This window comes from Rhipicephalus sanguineus, chromosome 7 (assembly GCF_013339695.2).
Source record: "Rhipicephalus sanguineus isolate Rsan-2018 chromosome 7, BIME_Rsan_1.4, whole genome shotgun sequence".
Lineage (NCBI taxonomy): Eukaryota > Metazoa > Arthropoda > Arachnida > Ixodida > Ixodidae > Rhipicephalus > Rhipicephalus sanguineus.
In genome coordinates this window covers 145,500,535-145,524,376 of record NC_051182.1, presented here as the reverse complement: position 1 = coordinate 145,524,376, position 23,842 = coordinate 145,500,535, and the positions used below count along the sequence as shown (strand labels likewise).

Below are 23,842 nucleotides of genomic sequence, written 5' to 3'. Positions count from 1 at the left end.
AGGGATGGGCAAATAGTAACCTTCGAATCGAATAGTACGCATCGCGTATTATAAAGAAAAATGAGCACATCTGTCATGACCGAACCAACCTGAACAATATTTTTTAAAATCTGAACAAGACGTGCGAATGTCAATTCCCTTGGCTTCAAATGAAGTGGAATTGAATTTCAGTAGGATGCAAGTGATAACTGGTAAAATAGGTTTGAAAACTTACTATACGTAGATCGTATAAGCCCATATAACATGCTCTTACACTTAAAAAATGTTAATGTGACGGCAATACATTCATTTAACCTTGAAATGGGCTTTGCAGCAGTGCGGAGTTTTCCTGGACAGGTGTTTTCACGGCATAGAATTACTTACCGCAGTGAAACAACCTTTACAGGGAGGTTACATGCTATTAATTTATTTCGAATACTTCTAAATTTCGAATAATTTAAATTCATGTCAAAGCAAATTTGAGTACTGTAATATTTGTTTGAATATTCAAAGTGCTCAAATATTCGCACTTGCCTTTAACTTTTTGCAACATAGGGTCTTTATTTGGAGACTACTTTTCTGTGCACTATTGGCAAGGAAACTACCGCCAGCACCGAGCTGGTAGTAAAGAATTGTTGCCTGAAAGTGCGTTTATATCACTTATGGTTGGAATATTTTGCTACACGAATGCTTTGATGAAGGCAGTACAGCGTTTAACGAGACGTTAGACGTGGGGCATTTCGGCAGGAATTAAGATTTTACATTTTTTGGAAATGGCTCACTGCCAGCAGATAACTATAGCATGTAATTTGAGTGGATCATTGAATTCAGTCTATGAATAACTAGTATAGCATTACTGAATGTACAATACTTACATAATTATTTACATTGTAATTGCAATTAAGTGCTGTAAAATACAGTATGCCATCATTTCCACTTGCTTTAAGTTTGGTCTGCAGAACCTTGGCATCACATTGCATAAATTTCACGCATTTACAGACAGTCAATAATGCATCTCGCAAAGAGATAATGTAATGGTGCACTTCACACAAGTAGCCTGAGCATAAGTGGGAGCTCTTTGAGCAAGGGGAAGCTATACGCAGTGGATAACACGTTAAGTTACCGTAAAACCTTGGAGTTTGGAGGTACTAAGAAACTACGGCGAGTGGGAATATACTGAACATGCTCCACCCTCACCAGCGTGTCATGGGCTCACCTGTCAAGCTGGTGCCACTAGCGAAGCTCGCAGCAATGATGGCTATTTCAGTGGTCCTAGACGAATTGCTCACCACCTTGTCAGTGGTCCCTGGCTTTGCAGTCTATGTTCCAGATGTCACCGGCCCTTTGCAAAGCTGCATTGATAACGTCTCATAGTTACCAAGTAGAAGTAATTAAAATATAAGATTCTATTTTCCACAACTGCGGCAAGATTACGTGCATGTCGGACTTGGGGCTCTTTCTTTCATGAAGTTCCCAATGTGCACCTAAATTTAGATCTATACAGGTGTCTTCATTTTGCTCCCAGCTAAATGCATCCACTGCAGCCTTCATCCTAGTGCTAATCGACGCAACGCCGTAGCTGCCAAGCCAGAGGGCGCATGCAAGTGCCATGAAAAGCCAGAATGTTTCAGCACAGCTTTCACACAGCTGTGCTGAAGCAAGTCTGAGATTGTACGAATTTTTAAAACCAGAGTCCCATTATCTGAAAGGGGTCATGACATGGTCAGACAATTTGTGGTTTTCAGCAAAAGATAAAATAGAGGGTCTATTGTGCCTGTACATATATAAAAATTGGATTGCAAAACAACGTTTCAGTGCAAAATAAGCCCTGAAGTCGCCGGTTATAAACCTGTACGACAACCGGCAACTGCCATTTTGCCATGGCGTGTGCGCCGTCATGTGCTGCATGGAGTGAAGTCTTCACCTTCTAGCAAAGTTTCAGCAGCTGCGAACTTGTTTAGTTTCAATGCGAAGCTGAAGAAAGCTGAAACAGCTTGACAGCATGCGCAGCTGGCTACGAAACAAAAAACGTTTCGCCGCAATTGGCCGGAATGTCTGCGCTCGCAAAGCAGGAAGCTTGTTACGTCACAGTTCACAAGTGCGCCAGTGTTGCCCGACCCTCGGTACACTCGTGTTTATAAAGATATTCAGCTAAAGTAGGTGCTCGACCAAATGCACTGCAATTTCGCCAGCTTGTTTGTGGACGTACGGGGATTAACCCACAAGGCACAAATTATGATCGAAAATTCGGTGTCATGGCCCCTTTAACGAAAGGTTTGTAGTGCAAACTGAGAACGAGGAACGAGAGAGAAGACTGGAGAGGATGCTGGCGTCCCGTCTTCTATTTCCTTGTTCTCAGTTTGCGCCACAAATCTTGTTAAGCTATGCACCAGTTCACCAAGCAGTAGACTCTGCTAAAGCATATTCCCATTATCATTCACCGTTTTGCTCGAAGTACAAGAGATTCTCACGCGAGGCTGTGTTGGTTGAGAGGATGCAAACCAGGAAGACCTGTTCAGCGTCAGCAGGGAAATGCAATGGGGGTGGGCAGATGTCGGCTCTCCTGGTGCAAACTATGAAGACAGTAGTAGGTTGCACAGGTCGAGGACCTGTAATGTCATACAAGGCAGTTTGTAGTCCTGGATATGCGCAATATACTACAACGAGCACTACGACAGAACATGAGCGTGCGGCGAATAGCATCAAACCCCAATTTGACAGACATTCGTGTAGCACTGAAAAATGAAGTGGAGAGGGTGACTTTCTCATGAACTCATTCCCACCACACATTCAGTTTTACGATGCATGAAATGTGACAAGAGCTTGATATCGCAGCACCTATTGTAGCACTCATGCACAGCAAAGTACCGCTTCTTATACTATTTTGCTGTACCCCGATTTTTTGTGTCACACGCACACAAGCGAATGGAAAAACTATTTTGCACGGAGCTATAGATATGTACACTACAATAGTAATTGCTGGGGTTTAACGTCCCAAAACCACGATATGTACAGACTGCACACTGCCGCGCTCTGCTTGTCATACTCGTCTTATACTCTCGAGTGGCCCGCGATATGCAATCAGCTGCAGTTTTTTTTTTTTTTTTATCAGCAATAGTGAGGTGGGTGTGCCAACATTTAGCGGAACTGCAGCACCCTTTCCAGTATGTTTCCGACAGTGACCGCCGCAAATCTCCCCGCGTTGGGTTTGAGGATTGCCATGCGCTTGCGTGTTCCCGCTCGTACTGCTCACGATTGTACTTCCACTCTCACGGGTTTACAGCATACATTCGAGAGGCTACAAAGCAGCCACTGAAGGCCAGACGTCTTGCCTGAACAAGATTTGAGCTGTGTCCTGATGGCACTCGAGACAGCACTCGAACACTGGCTCTGGGGCTCACGCAGGAACCCACGCAGGAACATGGCAGCCACCTTGCGTTCAGCATACTAATATGGCCACCGGGAACTGAAACGACAGTTGGGGAGAACTCTTGAAGTAAGTGTAAGAAACATGATCGATGCACAGCACGTACCAATTCCAACTGCGAGGCCCACGGGTGATCCATGCACTATCTTCTCCAAGGTCAGGATCATTGAAGACCAGGCTTGAAGACAAACCGGAGGGCAAGTGTGACCGTAGAAATGGAACACACGAACCGTAGAAGGACAGGGACTGCAATATACTAACAGGGACTATTAACAAGCGTAGGCCTGAGAGTTATAGAATACGAAAAACTCGCCTGCACATCCATCGCAGCATGGACACTACTCACTGGGGCTGCTGATACAAGTCTATGGCATTTAGTTAAGGCGACAACAATTAAGCAGTCGAGCAAACTAACGCCGTCTTGCATCCGCGGAAGCCACGTTTTGTACCAGAATTAACCGGCACAAAACGTTGGCCGGGAGCGCAACGGAGTCAGAAGTGGGCCCTCCTCCAGATGAAAACGCAAGGGGACTTCCAAAAGCTACAACCTGCCTAGTGTTAGCTACAACCTGCCTAGTGTTAGCTACAACCTGCCTAGTGTCCGCTAAACGTTCCCCCTTGCCACACGACTCGTGCGGTGACAGTGGCCGCAGCAGGACTTACTGGGTGGACGTTTGGGAAGACTGGCACCGGCAGAGTACTACCCACCGAATGACAAGCACCGGCAAGGTAATACCCACCTATGTTGGCCTTTACAGTCCGGCGCTAGCCTGCCCAGGACGTCCTGTACGCGATCTGCCTAGGGTCAAACTATCGTGTTTGTGAGTGTTGTGTTGCTTGTCCTTTCGCTGCGGCCACGACCTGCCATTAAAGACTCATACGACTTCAGGTTCACAAAGCCCGAAGCTATATGCACCGCCACACCAGCTGGTCCCCTTTCGGTTTCATCGCGGAGAAGAGCCGTCGCGGCAACAACTGTGCCGAAGTTTAGCTACGTGGTTACCATTAACGTGCACGTGCTCCATCACATGCACCATTACGTGCAGCTACGTGCACCATTAACCTCAAGATTCGATGGCGCAAGAGAACTGGCAAGTGACAATGGTTGTTGAAAGCATGCCACCTTTGCCAGCCCTGTTACTCGCTCACCACACCCTCGCCAGTTCGATACCGCTGATGAAGCCGCTGCCGCTGATAAAGATGACTGCGTCAGTGTTCTGTTAATTGCCAGGGAAGCAGCTCTATCCTTGTCCATGGCCTCTTGTTAGCAGCACGTGGGCCTGGTGACACCAATAGTTTGCAGAGCTGCAACGACACACGCATCACTGGTTGCATCAAATTCGGAAGTCTTACATGCCATAACAATGATACGATTACAAGGCACACCGTATATGGCAGAGAACTTTATTACTTTCAACCACCCAGAGCCCTGTTAACATGCATCAAAATCTAGGTACAGTACTCACGGATTGAAAAAAAAAATGGTTAAGCAATGCTAGTATTTTCAATTCCACGGTGTACAGTTCACGTCATATATAGCAGTACAATTGCCACTTGGAACACTGACACGAGAGCCAACCTTTGCTTTAGAGCCAGAATTGCTATAGTGGCCACATTCGCTTAGCTTTAGCAGACCGATTGTTCATAGACGTAGTTATACTAGTAGTAGTAAACAACTCCTGAGACGCTAGGCAGGAAGGGCCCTGCTAGGTAGGTTCCTACTCAGCCATTGGTTAGTGTCATGTCTGAACAGAGAGCCTTTATACTGAAAAAAAAAGGCGGGCTTCAATCTGCGAGTATTGTACACTGGTGTTGATGCGTTTCACCTACATCAAAATGCCTTAGCTGCTAAGCCACCATGGCTGGCACCAGTCGTGAAATACATTGCGTACATGCATTGCCCGAAGTATACAACATACTTACGAGATGTACCGCACAGCAAACTGCACGCTCCAGCCGGGGAAGAACGCCGAATCAACTTTTGCCAGAAGCGAAAGTTGACAAGCTGAAATGACAGGGGAATAGCTCGTTACTCCCGACAGTTCGCGAGGCAAGAGAATTGCTTAAACTTACGCGGACCGGTGTAGAGCATTGTTGGGCAAGACATCATGCGTAATAGTGCAGGACGACTGCGCAATTACGCATGACAGTTGCGGAAGGCCGTGTTCATTTGCCTCATTCGCTCAAGCGGATGAGACTATGAACACCGGATCATGCGACCTGAAACAGAGGGGCTACTCGTTAGAAGACCAAAGTGCACACAGAAGGCATGATAGAAATCGTGCCTTGGCGTTAGACTGGACGTGAAAGACAACAGGACATGCACGTGTCCTGCAGTCTTTAACGTCCTGTCTTTCCAGCACTAAGGAGTTATTTATAGCAAACAACCAACTAACCCAAAAACCTGTACTGCTTAAAGAATGATAGGCACTCACCATGAGCAGTGCTCCAGAGATCTTGGATCAGGTGAGAGACTGACCAAGGTAGCAACCATGTGTGTCTCGGCGAGAGAAGAAACAAGAGAAAAAGTTAACATCGCAATGACACACAAACTGGAAAGACGCGGACTGTAATAAAACCGACAGTAATCGACTGACAGCAGTCATTTTATCATTATTATTATCCATTTCCCACCAATACAAGAGTTGATGGAAGGCACGAGACTAAAAGCAAGGAGTGCTTGATGAAGGTCTCGCACCTTTTACAAGTTGGCAGCAGCAGGGAATAGGACATTTGCAATTGTAGTGCAAGAAGAAAAAGGAAGACAATTAAATTTAATTAGGTAATTAATTCCTGGGTATTTAAGTCCCAAAATGATACGAGTATGAGAGACTAGTGTAGGCCACCAGAAATTTCAACCACTTGGGGTTCTTTCACGTTCACTTAAAGATTTAACTAGATTACTAGATTTTAGGATCTAGTGATGATTACATTTAGCACAGAAATTAATGCTGACAAGAAGAAACGACAGACGAGGACGAATGCAGGAATCTGCAAAATAGTAAAAGAAAAAAGAAACCAACCTGGTCGATGATGACGACATGCCGATTGGAGTCAACGCTGGTTCTGAAACGTAATAGGCTGACACGATAACTCCGGGTGCCACATTGCATCCGTGAAAACCACATTCCGGATGGGTCTTGCCCCCACGACGGAAACCCCTAGCAGCTACCTGCCTGCCTGCCTAGTGTTCGCTAAACCTGAAGCTATTACGCGCACTTCCGTCGTGGGAGAAGACAGTGACCCTTGCCAGCCTGGTTAGCAGGCTCACCTTCCATTTTGTTTGATGCCGATGTTGAAGCTAGCAGTAACGACGATCCTTGTGGCGATCCCCGATGTGTTGCTGGCGCTGAAACTGACGATGGCGTCGTCTGCAGTTGCTAGACCCGGAGGCATGAGTGTAGAGCTGCAATGACATTACAGAGGCACTGGTTACTGATGATGCAGCGGGAGCTCCACTCGCTGCCCTCTAAAAAAAAAGTTTGGGAGGGTAAATACTAACCGGCTAATCTTGAAAGAGTGGGCGGGCAAACACTTGACCGGAGAAGAGAACACGTGCAGTTTGAGTTGCCTTTTCTTGTGTGTACGTTTTGAAGACTCATTTTTCAGGAAGAATTCTTATGAAAAGGCTCAACTTCCCGCTATAATAGACTGTTACACGTCGCAAAAAGCATTAACGTCTTTAAGGAACGTAGTGAAAATATTGGTAGTGAAATTCCCTACCAGATAAAGTCAGTCATTACTACCAACTGTACTCTTACTCAGTAAAGCTCATTGAAAGTATAGATATTGGTGACAAGAGTTTATTATTTAATTGGCAATTGGTTCACTAATTTTAATAAACGTACTACTTTGTTGTACGGAATTACCATCAGTGAACCAAACCCCAAAAATAGGTGAATGCACGGTTAGTTTGTATGCAGAGTTTCCATTGCCATGTCAAGTCTGTTCTATTACAAGAGCACAGAATAAAACTTAATGATACAGTAACTGAAAAAATTCACATTAAATGTGAACTAGAAATCAGACTAATTGATAATCTAAATATGCGCTGCAATATTTCCTACCTTGTTAGGATGGTTGGTAATGAGTGAACCGCAATTAATCAAAGACGTGTGTTTGCACTGACTTGCTTTATTCAGCGTGTTTTAGTTAAAACAAGCCTAGAAAAATTGTAACAGCTGCACATTAGCGGTAGTTTATGTACATCTACGATGCTTTCAATGCTAGCTATCATGCAACTGGTAGATTTTAAAATTGGCCACCTCTGAATAACTTCAGAATCAAGCACTCATTTTACGCTGAAGTTAGACTGGTTTTTCAGAGGAAGAATTCCTTGAAGTATGCGAAATCTTAAATAGGCGTATGCTTGCGCACCGCTACTGAAGTACTTCCATGCGAAAACGGACAGATACACTGCTGAATTTGTTTATCGCCACACCGTATATGGCTTCACGATCTACAATGATAGCAGATCAGAAACTGCTGCTCACGCATTGATAAGCGTGTTGTCAGTTGCGAGTGGGGAGAGAGGTTGCGACCCAACTCAATTTGTGCAAACCTTATTTTGTCTACAAAAACATGTGAAAAGTTGAAGCCATGCTAAGTGCCAGATGAGACTGAATCAGCAGATACCGACATAACCTCTGCACCAGCTAGGTCGTGAAGACCGGTATCGAACCATCTAGCATGGTAAAAGAATGCGGTGATGAACGAATGCAGCCATGTATCCATCAAAATTTGTTCTGAAGCGCTTGAGTAGAGGCATGTGTGTGTGCGACTATTGAATATGTCGCGGGCTTTTGTTTTTTTTCGGTCAAAAACAATAAAAAATTTCTGCAGAAAATGAGTGCTCTATTCCAAGGTTGTTTGGGCCGGCCTACAACTTTGACATGTTAGCGATTCAGGCAAGAATGAAAAAGACAAAACCATACTAAGTAATGAAAAATAATGGCTCTAAGCACACAATGCGCAGATGGTATCCCTTTTCTAAATTTAGTATTCTTTAAAGATTACTGTCAAAGCAAGGGAGAAACTGGTATGGTATTGCCAAAGGGTAGCGAGTTGGAAAATACTCGTGACGGTCAGCGCAAACTGAACACCGACGAGAAAAACAACGACACAGCGCCTATGTCGTCGTTTCTTTTTCTCGTCCGTGTTCCGTTTGCGCTGGCAGTCATGGGCAATGCCAAAGGCACATACAAGTGCACATACAAACCACAAGATACAGTAAAGTGAATTGATATGGCATTAGCTTATTGATTAGCATCAGAAAACAATTATTTCAGTTAATTACCATGTTAAGCTCCCAGTTCATGTGTTCGGGTAACAAGGCACAGTCGAGCCCAATACGAGTTGCAACTTGTAACCCGTGGTAAAAGTGGCACCGATAAAACACGGCAGTGCAAACAAAAATTAGTTAAGGGAACACTTCAGATTACTGGTATTTTATAAACCAATGTAACATCTGCCATTGTCACTGAAGCTTAGGGTCCTTTGAAGGAAGGTCACCGTGTTGCAACTCGTTGAGTGTGACTACACAGAGGCACGAATGAACGATGAACCAGAACATACACCCACTAAATTCCAAGGCTTCAACGCTTCCGACGAGCCTTTCATTTTTGAAGTCTTGGCTCAAGTTACATGGGACAAGCTATTCCACAGCTACCCTGCTACTCCAGAAAAGCAACTAATTCACGATCGAGAAAGAGGTTCGACCTCAAGGTACAATCACTATGGCTGTTCACTGCATGTCTGGAAGTATGAGCGACTATATCGGAAAGAAATAGGAAGAAAGATTAACAGAATATTTAGCACTTTACAGTTTGCAGACGACACCGTACACTTTATGAATGACGGCAGCCAAGGGGAAATGACTGAAGACTAACCGAAAAAGCGTCAAAGCGGGGCTGAAGCTCAACATGCAGAAAGCAAAGATAATGCTAGGTGGTACGGTGAGAGACAAGTGCGTGTTGAACAGCTGTACCCTAGAAGAAGTAGAAGAGTATGTAGACACTAAACGCTAACAGGAAAGCCTACTCATGCAAAAGAAAAATAACAAAGATTAAAAAAAGGGCTGTTGCGCATACAGTAGTCATTCTCTACTCATCACCGGCATATTACCACTGCCACGAAAGCGGGAAGAGTAGAACCAGTGCACTTGGTCAGTTCTAACACATAGGGCAGAAAGCGAGAGAAACTAAGACATTCGTTGAAAGGACCACACAGAACCTTGAAACAAAAACTACAGTTGAGGAAGACAGCAGTAAGACTCTAAACGAACAGGGGTAGTAGATATTGGAGGAAACATTAAGAGAAAAACTGATCAGGGCAAGTCATGCCACGAGGACAGATAACTGGTGGTCAATAGAGTGTCTGGATGAATAACAAGAGACGAAGTGTGTCCGAGGGCAGCAATGGGTTATAGGTGGAGCGAAGAAGTTAAGAAATTTGCAACCATAAAATAGAATCTGCTAGCGCAGGAAACTGCATTGGACATTGTTCATAGAGGGCTCTGCCGTGCAGTGGACATTATATAAGCTAAAAGCGTTTAGCAATTAGGCTTGTCGCGATACTTTCAGAAATGCTAAAACCCACCACTGCTGTCAGTCTAGGGCCGAAAACAAAAATTTCGACTAATACGAACTCCTGTAAGTAGAGCCATCGACGCGGCATCTCTCAACATAGAAGTGGTTTGGCAGTTATCTAGAGTTAAAAATTACCAACGATTAAGATACTCGCTAATGCACGTGTCCTCTCGACAGTGGTGGCAATGAGCCGTGGCCTCGACGGAAAGTGAAAATACTACTGCACCTTGTCTCATGCGGCACTTTCTATCCTCTGTAGTTTCCCCATCCTCCTCACGTTGGATTTTGTATTTCACTGCATTCCTAATCTGCCATGACCGACAGACTAGGAACGCCGACATTCGACGCGGCAACAGAGCTGTACTCTAAAACGCTAAGGTAAGCCTTTCTGGTTAGGAACTACAGTATTTGTCGGTGTATTAGCTGCTGACCAGGAAGAGGCACTAAGGCCAAAGTCGAGCACGACTAAGCTGATAAAATGCATGCATTTACCGAGATTGGAACAAGGGCTAGATGCTAGACTGAGAACAGACTGTCCAGCACGCTGTCTGTCGTTCTATCACTCACTTGTCCAATACTGTTTGTTCCCGTTTTAATGATTTAACAAACAGCTCAGTTAGGTGCACTCAAGCATTTGCCGACTACTTACTAAATGTTTTCAAGGAGCTAGATTTTCTTAATGTGCTGCCTGTATCTAAATGTACGGGAGTTTCTTAACATATACACACACCTACAATTGCTGGAAATCATAACTGTAGTGCCCTCAACTTAGCTTATATCAACGCAGCACCGTTGTCGCTAAGTTACTGTGGTGGGTGTCAGGTATACCAGCACACTCCGACATGCCCATAGTAACCTTTTCAGGGAACAATGGCTGCGATTAAATCAGGTAGAAGCATGGTTCTTGTTTAATCTACTCGTGGACGTATGAGAAAGTGCTTACTTGAGGTAGTGCCGGTAGGATATCCACCAGGAAGATCTGCCGTTGTGGCATAGGGGGCGTGTGAAGACAGTCGGCACTCCTGGGATGAAGTCAATGAACTTATTACGTCTCGAAGCACAACGTACACAAGTGGACAACTTGTTCTTTGCCACTTCATGGGACTAGTAGCCAAGAAAGAACAAGATATAGTTGAGTTACTGTATATGCTACCTTTAGGTAGCAGAGTAGCGCATAGGTCCGGCTAGCAACCACAGCTATGCGGTGAAGTCGCGCTCCGTTTTGCAGGCGACATGCCTACCGTGTCGCCGACAAACATGTCTGGCGTGTCGAAGGCCGGCGATAAACGTTGGCTGTCGATGACTAGTGTTAATTCAGTTCGCTGCAGCGACGGCGTCGAGAAATACAAAAATTGGCCCGAGCGTCAGCTTCTTCGCAATGCATGGTTGCTAGCGGCGTTTGGAAGACAGATGTGCAACTCTGCTACATAAAGGTAGCTTATACAGTAACTAATATACAGTAACGGAGAGCTGAGCTAGTTGGTACATATTCAAGTTAAAAGACTGCAAATGTGAACACAGTCAAGACGCCACAAACGGCGATTACGATACTCCCTAATGAGAAACTGCGTTTGTGGTGTCTTAAGTCTCTTGTGTGCGTGATTGCACGCTCAGTCTTAACATGAGCAAGATACAGCATGCATAGGGTGAATTGAACCTTCTGCCTAATCACTGTCTTTACAATTTCCTTATTTGCTGCTCATGACTGCAGCCAACCACTTCAGTGGAGGCACTACTTTGATGGCTTGGTCAGTGAACCACGTTCTAAGGCCAATGTCAAAAGTATAGGTTTTGTTTGCTCTAAATGAATAAAACCCAATTTGCTCTAAATGAATAAAACCCAATACAAATCGCATATGCATTTAGATTTAACATTACAGTTATATAAATAAGGAAAGATGACCGACTGCTGAGTAGTTAAATATTTAATTGCACACTAATTAGGATTAATTACCAAAACTCGAAAGCATATCGAAGAAAAGGTCAAATGGTGCAGCAAAATTGTCTTCTTACACTGAGTAAGGCTTATTACAAGTAATTACCATAGTGAATGCACATATCTCAATGGCATATATGTTCAAGTAACAATTTACAGTTGAGCAGAATACAAGTTTCAACTTGTCCATGGCCAAAATGGCATGGCAGTGACAACAGAATGAGGCAAATGAACAATATTGCTGTAATTTTAAAAATAATTTAACATTTCGTGGTGTCACTACATTCTCGATTAAAGACCACATGATCCGAGAATGCCATTTCTCAGGAATTTGACTATTCAGCTAACTGCACAGTACTTGTCGGCTCGTTTCAGAATGGGTCGGAAATCTCAAAGGCACCTGGTCTAAGCGGCAGGAATATTCAGCTTTTTAATTATGTCTGGTGGTCCTTAAACTTTTGACACTCACTGTACATACATTGAGACATGAGCGAACCACGAGCAAGAAAACAAAATGTCAAGGCTTCTACGCAATATCTGTACAACATTTACACTAACAGCAACTTTCAGGGCAACACGTCATCTGAAAATTCATAAGTTTAGAGGAAGAAATGACGTTTCAGACCCTGATTCTGACACATTACTGTTCGGGGGGGGGGGGGGGGGTGAAACTCATTCTAACGTAATTGAGAAAGCCCTGGTTTGTGTAAATGTTGCGTAACAGTCCTAATTAGAGCGTAATTTACTACGGCCACCATTAGCGTTTGCAACTTGCCTCCTCAGTGAGTCTGTTAGTAAACAGGTTGTAAAAATTTATAAAGGTAAGTTATTTTTGAAGGGCGGTATAAGACCAGCACAAAGAAAAAAAATTAAAACGGAAACGAACAAATTTACAAACTATCGCGCGCGCGCGACGCGCCAAAACTGCAAATCATACCGCGCCGAAATTGCAAACTATACCGCGAGCAAGGCCCCCAAATTTAAAGCACACGTACGCACATGCAGAAATGCTATCAACTAAATACATGCGCAATACCATGGCCTGCTACAGTAACCGCACAGCCCACATGCTAGCTCATCAACGCAGTAAGCTGCCAAGTCACTAAGGCGGCTGTCGACATTTAGGAACCCTTAAACCCTTCGACACGACCGTATTAACCCTTGAGAGAACGATGGCTGCGATTAACAAGGCTTGAAAAAGCAAGGTGGCCCTTTCGCGCTTAATGTACTGCTCATGGAAATACGAGAGACATGCTTACTCGATCCAATGCCGGGAGCACGTCCGCCATCAAGACTCGTCGGCGATATAGTGCGGAAGATACGCCGGTGTGGCACGGGGCGTGTCAGTACGTCAGCGCTCCTGGAACGAAAGCAAAACTTGTTAGGCGATGAAAGCACGCGTAAAAAAATAAACGCAGTCTCACGAATAACGCTTGAGCGCGAAGCCACGGCTGGTCCATGGTCTAGCAGCCAAGTTGAAGCTACAAAAGAAAAAAAAGAGGGCAAGGGTTAACACCGCAAAGGGAACACACAAACCGGGAAAAAAAAGTGCCAGCTAGAACGGGCAGTACTAGCCCTAACATGTGAACGTCAAAGAAAAGGGTTAACCCACCTGTGCTCCGCCCGTAGCAGGTCCCCGACGCGACGCGTTGCGTTGTGCAGACTTGAAGTTCAAACGTTGCCAGTTGCTTGAAGTGTGGGGACAAGCCGACGAGGCAATTACACCGGGACGCCGCTTTGCGGCCCGCGAAAACCGCATTACGCACCAGAAGTCTGGCACGAAATGACGGCCGCAGGAGCGCCACGAGCATCCCGGTGTCGAGTCCGCCCGTGAACACAACCCCTCACAAGCTACCTACCTACCTAACCGTAAGCTAAGCCTGAAAGCTGTAGTACGCGTGCCTGTGTCACGGGGAGTTGGACCCGAAGTGGCAGCAGTTTTCAAGGAACCCGCTCGCTAAAGTTCCACGCAACCTTTAACCTCGGTTGAGCTAGGAAACTATAGCGAGTGACGTTCGGTGAAAACGCCCCACACCTCGCCGGCCTGCCATCAATTGTGGCTTACCAATTGATGCCGACGACGAAGCTCGCAGTGGTCCTCGATGAATTCCAGGCGACGCAGTTCCTGGTACACAGCTCCATGATTGTCCAGGTAAAGTTCACACACACACACACAGAATAAAGTTAAAACGCGACTCGTACGTACTGCAACTACACGCCCCGTGCCTGAACATCGTGGCAAGCCATTTCATGGCGCCGAAAAACTGCTCTTCGCAACATGCGCAGCGCGACCGCCTGGCGAGAGCAAAATGGAAGTCAGCGGCCCGCGTGTAACCCTTTTCCACGACGATGCTCCGATATTCGCGCATGCGTTGTTGCAGCCAGATCTAGTGGCACCATTACGTCACGGCATCGTTCGTCGCCGCGTTATCGGCGGGATCTGCGCGCGGCGCATACTGCGGTGGAAAGAAACCGAAGATGTACAAAAACAAAATTGAAGGATGGCCCAAGCGGCACATGATAATGAAGCTCGGTGGTTCCAGATGCGTCTAAACTGCAGAGCTGAAGTGATGTCGGCCTTCTCGCGTACACCTTACACTCTTGAATTGCGCCGGCATGACTTGCAATTATGTGACGAACGTGAGCACATATGGCGCGCGCACGCCCCCCCCCCCCCCTCGACAGTGACTGGGGGGGGGGGGGGGCAAAGTCTGCCCCATATTTACTGCTTCAACTCTTGCCACGCCATCTTTTTCTGGAATCCGTTTCAATAAGAAACCACGCTCCGTTACCTTTATTAAGCGTTCCAGAAAGATATCATAGGCAAAAAGGAAACAAAGAAATGGCAGCGGTTCAGTTCGCATGCACATGTAATGGCTCTTAACGGCTGCTTTAAATGGGGTGTAATTTCTGTACATGACCACGGCCGTTGGATACAAAGCGGCCGTAACGATGCGGGCGAGGTGATCGTTCTAGGTTCTAGTCTTGCGCTGTATTAAAGGAGACTTCTGGAAGGTCTTAACTGGTACGGGCAGGCGCAAGATATACGAATCTGGCATGGTTTACAACGGCGCGATGTCCGATGGGATGGTCTGATTAATTACGCTGTCTTTCTAGAATATCGGGAACGATCCTTCGAAAAACGCCATCCTGCTGGAACAGAAGCTAATGAGCCACAGCTGCATTGCGAAAACGATAGGCGCAGGTTACGTCGAGCCGTAGCTGTCGTGCCGCTAAGTTCATCGACAGGCGCTTTCACCAGTCGCTCTTCTATCACAGACACGAGGAGCACCTCTTATCAACCAGACTTAACGCTGCGCCACAGATTAGCACGTTCAATTGCACCCTTCCCACCAGACTAAAAAAAAAAATCCTTACGTTTTATGGCATGGCGGGGGACTCCAGGTTGATTTAAGCCACCTAGGGTTTTTTAACGCGCACCTAAATCCAAGTGCGCGGGTGTGCAAGCAAAAATTGTGTCCATCACGTAACTCCTTGTAATTGGGAAAAGAACTCGAAAATGGCAAAAATTGTGACATTGGAACGTTAGAAAATTGGAAATGTCGATGTCTGGTTAGTTGTATGCGGTCATCAGAAAAACAACAAAACAACCATGGCCACGGCTCCACAGAAATTACATGTGTATAGTGTTACTTAGTGAATAACGACTCGAACCCGCGACTTACCAAGAATGTTGGGGCTCGAAAACTCTACCGCCGACGCGTGAGCCGGCGCGCTCGGGCGCTGATCCGAAAGACGCGGATTCGATCACGGACGCCGCGGTGTCATTTTCATAGAGGCCAGATGCTATAGGCCGGTGTTGTGCGATTTCAGCGGACCTTAAAGAACCCCAGGTGATCTAACTTATCCGGAGCCCTAATCTGGGGCGTCTTTCATAGCCTGAGTCCTTTGGGACGTTAAACCCGATAAACGAGCCGGCCAACCAACATCCGAGGTATTATCGGGCCTGAATACCGAAAATTCCAGGCATGCACGGTATCCAAACCTAGATCTTCGAATTTGGCAACTTCATTTTAGGAGGTCATCAAAAAAAAAAATCGTTACTCTTGAAGTACTGTGAAGATGGAAGCGAGTAAGCTGAGTAACTGCGACAGCGGCTTCACGGCGTCATCGCGCTTCTGCGCGCGTTGGCGCTCCTTCAGTTCTCGCTCTTCTTCCTCCGAGCAAACGGCACGCGTCTGCCCGATAGCGAGTCCCAAAGGCACCTGCTGATAACAGCTGCGCATCTCTACGTCACGAGACAGAAGGGGCACCGCGATTGGTGGGAAGTGCCGCCGCCGAGTATCGCGACACTTCTGAATGAAGTATCGGCGGTGGCGACGGAGAGGGGCACCTGCGGCGAGAGGGCGAGGGTCGCCGAAAACTATATTAGATGCGAACTATCTTAAGGCGGAGCTCAATCCGGTGGTGGTGGTGTGCAGCGTGATCACCCTTACTGCGCATGCGCATACCCTCTCCACACACCTCCTCTCCACTCACCCTCTCCCCTTCCCCTCTCCACTGTCCCTCTCCACTTTCCCTCTCCCCTCCCTCCCCTCTCCACTTTTCCTCTCCCATCCCCTCCCTCCCCTCTCCCATACCCTCTCCCCTCCCCCTTTCCACTCTTCCTCTGAAACGCGGGTTAGACATGCCGAAATTCTCTCCTGCGCAACGCCGCGATGAGCTCGAGCGCATGCGCGTCCCCTCCCCTTCTCCCTACTCTCCTACGCTGCCCCCCTCTCGCCCACCTGTCGACCGCGTTCCCCGCTCGCCCTGTGAGAATTAACGGCCAGGCTAGATGGAAGATGCGACGCGCGTAGCATCCCTCTTCGCGTTCCACGACGCGAGGTCGGTAGCATGCCCAACGAACGCCAACGGAACGCGATCGTGCAAGTGCTCCGGCTTCGCATCGCCTCATGGTCCTCTTTAGCGGGAGATGGTGTAATTTTACGCGTCGTTTTGCCCGTGGACACGATCCACCAGAACTAAGCCATCAGTGGCGTAACCAGGGTTGGGGGAGGGATGGGGGTTGAACCCCCCCCCCCCCGAAATTTTTCAATTGTGCATGTGCGTATATTCACGCACGCACGAACATTCATTACACGTCACGCTGACTGATCAGGGAGCAACACGTGCCCAGATAGCGGGCAGAAAGAATGCTTAGTCGTTGTCGCAGAATTCTTAGAAATTATCTGGAAGTTTAAACTTCTAGAGGCAGGGGTTGGCAACCTCTTGAGGCGGAGGGCCCAGCTGCATGAAGCCTACACGGCGGGGCCGCACGGCAAATCAGGAAGGGGGTGGGTGCTTTGCATGTAAAGAGAAAAAATTCGATGAAATTGTCAGAATGTACAAAACTGTAATAGAAATCATGTTTATTTTTCTTTTTTCCCATGTAACCCCATTTGAGGTATAAACTGCCATGTCGGCCTTCAGATATAAAGTGACAAGGAGAGGGGGGACGGGGCTCTGACTTCGTGCCGGGGGCAGCATAATAATGCCCCACGGGCCGCAGGTTGCCGACCCCTGTTCTAGAGAAATGGCGTAAAAGAATATTTTAACATTATGTTTAGTTATGTACAATTTAGATCTAGTCGAATAGTAATGTTATAATATATACTTGTTTCGCTTTGTTTCTTTATCCTAGGTTGGGTGAAAGAGAAAATGATAGGGTTCGCAGCGGATGACGCCAACGTTATGATGGGATCAAGGAACTATCTAATGATCGCACCTGCGAAAAGACGTTCCTAATTTGTCTGTGATGAAGTGCATTTGCCACTCCTTCCACCGCTGCGCATCGTATGAGTGTGAGAAGTTGCCACATGCAGTTGAAGACGTAGTGCGTGATAAATATAACTATTATCCACTCAAGCCCCAGGCGTAACCTCAACGAGGTAGCGCACAGGGAGGCACGAGGATTAGTATGCCGTGCACTCCCTGAGGAGGCCGGATCTCCCGCTCCCGAGTTTAGGGACCAGCTGTTAACTTATAACGAGATCACCAAGCACTATTACCTAGGGCGCAGGGCATTCCCCCTGGTACATTCTAGATTAAACAGGCCACATGCGGTTACATTAGTGCAGACACGGACGTACCCTAACCCGGTCGTCATGAATAAAAATAATCCGCACTGCGGGGTTTCAGTCTATTGTAGTCACTGGCGTAGCCAGGGGGAAGGGGGGGGGGAGGCACATCAAGGGATATCTAAAGCTTGTTAGGCCATCCTGGTGCTCCCTTCAAAACCGTTCGCTTTCTACATCCACTGCCTGCACCGGCGGTTAACCAGTGCGTGCTTCTTCTCATAGAATGCTCTTACCAAGTTTCGGCGGCACGCTGCGGTGCTGTCTTTGGCGGGGAGCGCCCGTGTCAACACGAAGTACTTGCAGAAGTACGGAAGGAGATCTGGTATGCTCTCTACAGGGAACGGCACCGCGTAGGCGAGAAGTTTCTCGAAGTCTGGCACCGTCCCTCACTCATTTTTTTAGTGAGTTAGGAGGGCAGCTTACGATAAATGCCTAATGATGGCTCTCATCAGCGTTTCACGACTTGGCCTAGTGCGCCATGTCATCTGTGTTTGTGGAACCAACAGCTCGAGCCGGTCTGGCTGCATGCGACATTTGTCGCTTCACCGCGGTGATGACGGCCGAGGTCTCGAGGGTTGTTTACCTGTGCTTTGCACGTGCTCAGGTAATCTAGTCGCCTTGCTGGCTCATGACCACGAGGCCCCTTTTGGGTGTCTCTGTTCTGTGCACGACTGCACGGCTTACGCCCCTGTCACACGAACAGCCTTATAGCTGAATATACAGTTACGGCTAACCACGGTTAGGGATAGCTACATGGCAGACGTAACAGCAGTTAGTCACTCCTAGCCGGGGTTATCGCAAATCCAGCTAGGTAAGCAGGGTTACCCTCACAAACCGAGAAGCTGACAAGATGGAGGACAAGTTTCGCACCAGCCGTAAACGCAAGTTAGCTTCGTGTTGTTTGAGGATTTTCATGGAAAGCGACTCCAATCGGCGAACAATAGTCAAGCAAAACTCGTGGAAAACTAGGTTCGCCGCGCAACGGCTAGCGCTTCCGTCTGTGTGTCAGTGCGTCTTCCGTGTCTACTAGCGCTACCCTTCCAAGTAGCAACAAAGATTATTCCGTCCTCGGCGGGATTAGCGAGAGAGTATCGCTGTATACATGCTTCTTGGGGGGAATTGCTTTTCGTGTCCAGCCGTATAACGTCTCATAGAGCCGCAAAGTAGTCGAAGGTGGAACGATTCAATACACTGTAGAAGGGCTGTTTCGTGGTAGGCTGTTTCGTATTACAAAACTTAGCGAGCATGTGTCCAAACTTATTGTTGACCACGTGATCAGCCCGTGATTTCATCAGCTTGATCAACTGAGCTATAACTTAGCCCGGGTAGCAACGGCAAGCCGCGTTGGCCTTTACTGCGGTTAATCATGTAAACCACGGTTAAGCAGAACCGCAGTTAAAGCTCGTCGAGCCGAACGGCCACCCCCGAGTCCGGGTAGCCCCCGCTGGTTCCTAGCCGCGAGAAAGTACTCACTGGCTTCTATGTCTGTTCCAACGTTTCTTCAGTTTGAAAACTCGGCTCAAGCGGAGGTGGCGAGTGGCGCTGTAGTCGGCCGCTGCTACCGCATCGACGCACCGGATCAGATGCGTCACTGTGTGGTACTGACGAACAGAGGGTCCGAATTTTTTAAAGACGCCGTTCACATCTCCGCTCGTTTGTTAACGCGATAGGTACCGTAAAACAGAAGAACATGCTATTCTGCGCAAAGCTGGCGATAATATATACAGTCAAACTTTATGAAAAGAAGCTTTAAGTCGCCGCTGCATGTGTGCAGCATCCCAAGAAGCACGCTCCGAGATATTGAGAGAGAGATATTGAAGTAAAAATCTGACATTAGGGCCAAGGCAGAGTAGACGCTTCCGGCACCCGACGAGTACACACTGCTGTGTATGCAAATTTTGAGGCGCTATTTACATCAATACAGCATTTTCTCGCGTATAACGCGCCTCCGCATATAACTCGACAAACTCAACTACAAACTACGAAAAAATACAAATTAAAAAAAAAACCGCGTATTGCTGTGTTTCTTACATTATAATTAGGCAGTGCCGTTAAACCAACTTTCGCACCGAAGTTCGCATCGCAAGTACAATAATGTCATTAAAAGTTGTATATCGAATTATCTGATACATCGAACAAGTTCCCGTTTTCTTTACGATATATATATATATATATATATATATATATATATATATATATATATATATATATATGCAGCGTAACAGCCGTGGAAAAGCCTCAATTTTCATCATTCGCGACTTTGTTCACAATGTGAACGCGGCTCAAGACTCGTGTTTCAATCCGAAAGGTACTCTGAACCCATACCTTATTACGTACCAACAACGCGATGGCAGATGACGATCACGCCTTTCTGAAGGCCGGCGGCCGTTTAGGCTCTCGAGCAAACGCCGTTTTCTTTCCCTTGCATCACACATTTGCGGCGAGTCGCGCTCGGCGCGCTTCGAGGATCGTCCGAATTATCCATCTCATTTTTCAAATTAACGAGCTTTTACTCTCTCTCTCTCTCTCTCTCTATATATATATATATTCTGTTACTCTGTACCTGGCAAGAATTCTATCTTTTCTACGTAAGCTATACGCACGCGCTATGAATTTATAGTAATTTGTTTATTTATATGCCACTTATCTGTGGTGTGAAGACCAAGCTATAAGGAAAAAATTGTGCGTTTATTTCTATGGTCTTACTCATTCAAAATGATATTATTCATAGATCAATACTAAAGAATCCATTCATTATACCCTGTTCTATTTGAGTACAAATTTGGCGATAATATTAACCCATCAAATTTCGAGGCTATAACAAGCCTGTTGCGGGTTTCCTCCGTATGCAAGGACACTCCACACGAAGGGTCGGACACAGCAAACGTTTAGAATATATTTTAATTCACTTCCAAAGTGTACCTAAATGTCCATTCTCCCGATGGAAACCCATCGCTAGCGCGCCAACTCTGACGTAGATCTGTAGGAAGGGCAACGAAAGTTGTAGTGACGTCACACCAGATCTGCTGTAGTGACGTGAGTGACCTCCGGACCTCCGCCACCTCCGCAACGTACGTACCGGCTGTAGTAAACTAGAATATATTCTAGTTCGCTATAGTGCCGGCAAAGCATCGGTTGCTACATCACTCGCCGAGTTTCTAACGCTTCCTGGCTAAGTGCGTCACAGCCTTGTGTGGTCACGTGACCAAGCCTCCTACACTTCTACGTCACTGCCCAACCTCGGCGCCCAGAAACCGAAACCGAAAGCTGTCGACATCAAAAGGCGATATTAAATTATTTAGCGAGAATACATTAATATTGCTGCGTGCATCATGCTTCCTGGAGCTATATGAAACGCTTACAGCAAAGAACGCGCAAGCCACAAATTTGGTGGCACCACCCCTTTAAATGGCATGCCTAATTTCGATACTATTCATATGAGTTCTGGCTCCTTTTCAAGTTCACCCAATGGCAACCCTGCCTGTGGCCAGCACACCCATTGAGGTAGACACGATGGATGTGCAGTGTGTTTCATCAATGCGGGTGCCTTCTGAAGAGAAAAAGAAAGAGAGAGCCTTGATAAATAAGACCATACTAATTAGGATCATGTCAATTAGGACCATGCTACTTAAAGGGGTACTGACACAAAATTTCGCGGCCGAGATAGCCTGCTGGATCGATTCCCGTGTACGTGCGTGTACCATCTGCAAAATATCGACAGTGAATAAAGCTTGGAAGGTATTTTATATGAATTTTGAAGTTCGCGAGCGCGATCCAGCATTATAGGCCGCACCTAGTGCATTGACACCCTCGGAGGTGACCCGAGGTGACCCCCCTACTTCCCATACGTAACCGTTGCAGCCGGTACAAGTTATGATGACGTCGTAGCCGCCATTTCTGTTTTGACGCGCTTCCCGACGAATCACTCCTCGCCAGCGGGTCAAACCTGAAGTGATTCGCCACGTCGAAAATTCCTTCCATCCCCGCCGCAAGAAAATCGTCGCCATCAGACGACAATGAGCCCGACGACGGCAGACCGCGCGAAAATGCGTCACTGTTCTGTGTGTTCACGTGACCGAGCATTTCACTCGCTAGATGGTGATAGTTGCACCCGGCGGCTTGTCGTTTTTTTGCTCTGTCAAACCGAAGCTGAGGCTGTGTCGGTAATGAGGAGCTTGTAATTAATTATCTGTCGCGCGCTGCAGCAAACGATGTGCCGTGTTATGACTAACAGGCCCCCAGCAACACATTGCAGCAAAAAAACGCAGGGCGAAAATCTTTGTGTCAGGACTCCTTTAAGGCCACGCCAATTAAAACCCATATAATTAGGATCATATTAATGAAGACCTTGCTAATAATCTAGGTCACTCACCAGCTCCGCTGCTAGTTCAGCCTTGAACCACTAGTGCAAGATTCCCACATTTTAAAAGGGACGCATACAATCGCCCAGAACTCCAATTTAGATAACCCCCCTATTGGAAAGATTGTATATCGTATTGGCTAAAACGAGCCCTGTTTTTCTTCTTAAACGCGGATTTACATTTTTATTTCTTCACTAAGGTCACTGTTCGCGCCTCACGCGGCGCAAAAAGCAACGACGCATATGATGGCGATACCGCGACCTTTTACTGGCGCACGTGGCTAATGGTATATCTTACCAGTGTTGAAATACAGCACACTTTTTTATTATCTTTTCTAACCTAAAATGTGCCGATACACCTTCGTTTGTAGTGAGCAGAACAGCGGCGCCGCCTTCGCTTGATACGTTCGATCAGCATCCGATGCTCATGAACGGCAGCACGTGGCCTCCGCTATTCGCTCGTTACCGGAGCTAATCGCGGAGGCCACGGGCAGCATGCAAGTTAGCTGAAGCGGCCCCTGTTAGTCACTGGATAATTTTTTCAGTGAATCTAGCACCTGTAGACATATAGGGCTGACGCGCTGGAGTTTTGAGTACTGTGGCGGAGCCTGGTGGCGTGCGCCGGAGTTGCTTGGGTAGTCAAAAATGGACGCCGACCGGCGAGTTACGCAGTTCTCAGTTGCTTTAAGCGTTTTACTTAATTTTGCGCCTAGTTTTCAGGCTCAAAAAGTGCTTAAAACGTACGCAGGAACTTGTCCGCTATGCCTGCAGAGTCTGACATGTTTGACGAGCGATCCCTGCTTCAACAAACCGTGCCAAAGCAGGTGGTCTGGGCGACGGCTCTGAGCAGCGCGCGGCCCCAAGCGCGGTCGCCGCCGTTATTGTTGCGTGGTTAATTGCCTCGAACATGGGGGTAAGGATCCTAATGTGCGGTTTTACTGGTTCCCCTGAAAGCCGTACGAAGCGGAGCGACGGAACCGCTGGATACGTGCCGTCCGACGCGTGAAGTACGCGAGCAAAACTTGGTTTGTAACGTAACGTGCTGATTACTTTTCGTACGCGCGTGCACGCGTTTATATATCTATATAATTCCCTGTGTGCAGTCCAGACGGCACGCCGTGGCTGCCGACGGCGATCACGAGGATATGCAGCCGGCATTTCGTGCGAAACGAGAAAAACGATGACATGAGTCACCCTGCGTATGTGCCTACGATTTTTCCGGCAGCTTACAGCCGGCTGCTTCCAGCGGCCGGCTGTAAACATTGCGCGCCGTCGCTTCTCGACCGCGACCGCACGCTGACAGAATTTGACGAATTCCCTAGAAGCAAATGTTGAAAATTACGACCGTGCATGGGGAAAAAGTGTGTTTGCGACTGAATGCGGCAGAAAACGGCACACGACGCGAATGCGCTCATTCGGGCCGCCGACGGCTAGCTTCGTCACTTGACCTTTCTTGATTCCGTTTCGTCGTGT

General features: G+C 47.0%; 2 long non-coding RNA genes across 2 annotated transcripts; both read right to left on the bottom strand.

The window, feature by feature from the left end:
* Nucleotides 1-4,463: 4,463 nt before the first annotated feature.
* LOC125759370 (uncharacterized) lies at nt 4,464-6,798 on the bottom strand. Its single transcript, XR_007416975.1, has 4 exons — nt 6,678-6,798; nt 5,842-5,906; nt 5,330-5,411; nt 4,464-4,711 (listed from the first exon to the last, which is right to left on the bottom strand). It is a non-coding gene; the product is annotated as an uncharacterized LOC125759370 (long non-coding RNA).
* A 4,138-nt stretch (nt 6,799-10,936) lies between these two features.
* LOC119400174 (uncharacterized) lies at nt 10,937-14,206 on the bottom strand. Its single transcript, XR_007416974.1, has 4 exons — nt 13,542-14,206; nt 13,354-13,410; nt 13,189-13,289; nt 10,937-11,015 (listed from the first exon to the last, which is right to left on the bottom strand). It is a non-coding gene; the product is annotated as an uncharacterized LOC119400174 (long non-coding RNA).
* Between the last annotated feature and the right edge of the window lie 9,636 nt (nt 14,207-23,842).